Genomic DNA, 4,253 nt, shown 5'->3' on the forward strand with positions numbered 1-4,253 from the left:
GGAAACAAATGAAAATGAAAACACAATGGTCCAAAATCTTTGGGATGCAGGAAAAATGGTCCTAAGAGGGAAGTGTAGAGCAATAGAGGCCTACCTCAAGAAGTAAGAAAAATCTCAAATAAATAACCTAACCTTACACCTAAAGGAGCAAGAAAAAGAAAAACAAATGAAGTCTAAAGCCAGTAGAAGAAGGGAAAAAATAAAGATTAGAGCAGAAGTAAATGATATAGAAACTAAAAAAACAAACCCAGTAGAACAGATCAATGAAACCAGGAGCTGGTTCTTTGAAAAAACCAATAAAATTGATAAACTTCTAGCCAGACTTACCAAAGAGAAAGGACCCAAATTAATAAAATGACAAATGAGATAGGAGAAATAACAACTGACACCACAGAAATACAAACAGTTATAAGAGAATAGTATGAAAAACTGTATGCCAACAAATTGGTCAACCTGGAAGAAGTGGATAAATTCTTAGAAACACATAAACTACTCAAAACTGAAACAGGAAGAAATAGAAAACTTGAACAGATCTATAACCAGCAAAGAAATTGAATCCGTAATCAAAAATCTCCCAACAAGTAAAAGTCCAGAACTAGATGACTTCTACCAAACATTTAAAGAATTAATACCCGTTCTTCTCAAACTATTCCAAAAAATAGAAAAGGAAGGAAAATTCCAACTCCATTCTATGAGGCCAGCATTACCCCGATACCAAAACCAGGTAAGGACCCGACTAACAGAGAACTAACTACAGGCCAATATTCCTGATGAACATGGATGTAAAAATTCTCAAAGAAATACTAGCAAACCGAATCCAACAAAACATTAAAACATCATAAATCAACATAAATCATTCATCATGATTACGTGAGATCTTTTCCTGGGTTGCAAGTATCCTGGTTCGATATTCATAAATTTATCAGCATGATACACCACATTAATAAAAGGAAGGATAAGAACCATATGCTTCTCTCAATAGATGCAGTGAAAGCATTTGGCGTAGTAAATACCCATTCATGATAAAAACCATCAACAAAGTAGATTTAGAGGGAATATACCTCAAACATAATAAAGACCAAATGTGAAAATTCACAGCTAATATCCTCAATGGGGAAAACCTGAGAGCTTTTCCCCTAAGGTTAGGAATAAGACAGGATGTCCACTCTCACCGCTTTTATTCAACATAATCCTGCAAGTCTGAGCCACAGCAATCAGACAACAAAAAGAAATGAAAGGCATCAACATCAGCAAGGCAGAAGTCAAACTTCCACTATTTGCAGATGAAATGATACTCTGTATAGAAAATCTGAAAGAATCCACCAAAAAACTGCTAGAACTAAAAACAAATTCAGTAAAGTTGTAGGATACAAAATCAGCCTAAAGAAATATGCTGCATTTCTATACACCAATAATAAAGCAGTAGAAATAGGAATCCAGGAATTAATCCCATTTATAATTGCACCAAAAATCATAAGATAGCTAGAAATAAACCTAACCAAAGAGGTGAAAGGCTGATACTCTGAAAACTATAAAACACTGATGAAAGAAATTGAAGATTACACAAAGAAATGGAAAGACATGTCATGCTCATGGTTTGGAAGAACAAATATTGTTAAAATGCCTATACCACCCAAAGCTACCTGCACATTTAATGCAATCCCTATCAAAACACCAACAACATTTTCCACAGAACAAGAAAAAGAATCCTAAAATTTGTATGGAACCACATAAGACCCCAGATAGTCAAAGCAATCTTGAAAAAGCAAAACAAATCTGGAGCCATCAAGATTTCGGATTTCAAGTTATATTATAAAACTGTAGTGATCTGAACAGTATAGTACTGTCACAAAAATAGACACCTGGATCAATGTAACTGAATAGAAAACTCAACAGTGAACCCACAACTCTATGGTCAATTAATCTTCAACAAAGCAGGAAAGAATATCTAATGGAAAAAAGACAGTTTCTTGAACAAATGGTGTTGGGAAGACTGGAAAACTACATGCAAATGAATGAAACTGGACCACTTTCTTACACCACACACAAAAATAAATTCAAGATGTATTAAAGACCTAAATATGAGACCTAAAACCATAAAAATTCTAGAGGAGAACACAGGCAATAACTTCTTTGACATTGGCCATAACAACTTCTTTCTAGATATGTCTCCTGAGGCAAGGGAAGCAAAAGCAAAACTAAACTATTGGGACCTCATCAAAATAAAAAGCTTTTGCACAGAAAAGGAAACAATCAACAAAGCTAAAAGGCAGTCTATGGAATGGGAGAAGATATTTGCAAAAGGCATATCAAAAATATATAAAGAACGTCTAAAACTCAGTACCCCCAAAACCCATATTCCAATTAAAAAATGGGAAGAAGACATGAATAGACACTTTAACAAAGAAGACATGCAGATGGTCAACAGACACATGAAAAGATGTTCACCATCACTGATCATCAGAGAAATACAAGTCAAAAGTGCAGGGAGATACCACCTCATACCTGTCAGAATGGTTAAAATCAACAACACAATAAACAACAGGTGTTGGCGAGGATGTAGAGAAAGGGGAACCCTCTTGCAATGAGGGTAGGAGTGCAAACTTGTGCAGCCACTCTGGAAAACAGTATGGAGGTTTCTCAAAAAGTGAAAAATAGAGCTACTCTATGATCCAGCAATTGTACTACCAGGTCTTTACCCAAAGGATACAAAATACCAATTCAAAGGGATACATGCTCCCTGATGTTTAATAGCAGCATTATCTGCAATAGCCAAAGTATGGAAACAGCCCAAGTGTCCATCAACTTATGAATGGATAAAGAAGATGTGGTATATATATATATATATATATATACAATTAAATATTTTTCAGCCATAAAAAAAGAATGAAATCTTGCCATTTGCAACAACATCAATGGACCTAGAGAGTATTATGCAAAGTGAAATAAGTCAGAGAAAAACAAATCCGATATGATTTAACTCATATGGAATTTAAGAAACAAAACAAAGGACTAAAGGGGGGGAGAGGAAGAGAGAGAATGAGAAACCAAGAAACAAACTCTTAACATAGAGAACAAACTGACGGTTACCAGAGGGGAGGTAGGGGGTGTGAAATAGGTGATGAGGATTAAGGAGTGTACTTGTGATGAGCACCATGTGTTGTATGGAAGTACTGAATCATTGTATTGTACACCTGAAACTAATATTACACTGTATGTTAACAAACTGGAATTTAAATAAAAACTTTAAAGAAATCACAACTCTAAGAATGCAATATGGTTTTGGAAAGAAAAGACTGATTGGTGACACAAGCCCTCCTGTAATTTATAGTTGATTAGTGTATTTTTACCCAGTAAAGTTTCAGGAATATCACTCAGACTTGGATGGGGGTGATTTTTGTGTCAAAGTATTTCAAAGAACTACAGGCTGTATTTAATTCTGTCATAATCAGAAATTCTAAAAGCTCTAGAAGAATATTTCTTTGTAATCTGCACATAAGTGACTGAAAAACATTGGAAATGAAGCGAGGTACTGTCCTTCAAATTTTAATTTGAAAAAGAAATGAATCGGGGGGTGCCTGGGTGGCTCAGTCGTTAAGCGTCTGCCTTCGGCTCAGGTCATGATCCCAGCATTGTGGGATCGAGCCCCGCATTGGCTCCCTGCTCAGCAGGAAGCCTGCTTCTCTCTCTCCCACTCCCCCTGCTTATGTTCCCTGTCTCTCTGTGTCTTTCTGTAAAATAAATGAATAAAATCTTTAAAAAAAAAAAGAAAAAAGAAATGAATCCGTGTTCACTCGACTGGACAGTTAGGAGAAGCAAAAGTATTTCACATATTATACTCACCTATAAATTTACCATATGTGGATAATGCCCTTCATTTTTAAATATATAACTAGAAAGTAGTAACAACAATAATTTACTGAAATGCCCTGAAATATGAGGGAAAGAAAGCATTACTCTGAAAACTCAGGGAGATAAAGGAATACCCACACTATCTATAGCAGGAAACAGAGTTAACACTTTACAAATTGTGTGTTTGTTTCAAAACAATAAAGAGGTAACAAATAGAATGAAGAAGATAGTTACAATAAACAAGATCATCAGGAATCAGGGGAAAATAAGGTAAAATGAAGACAGAAAATATTGCTCTTTAAAATAAAAGAATGCAAAATCAAATGAAGATAATTATTAAAATAGGCAGTAGTCAGTAAAGAGAAGATATGCTGCAAAACACTGAACCATAAATGTTAAGA

The sequence above is a fragment of the Ursus maritimus genome, unplaced genomic scaffold, assembly GCF_017311325.1.
Source record: "Ursus maritimus isolate PB19 unplaced genomic scaffold, ASM1731132v1 scaffold_21, whole genome shotgun sequence".
Classification (NCBI taxonomy): domain Eukaryota; kingdom Metazoa; phylum Chordata; class Mammalia; order Carnivora; family Ursidae; genus Ursus; species Ursus maritimus.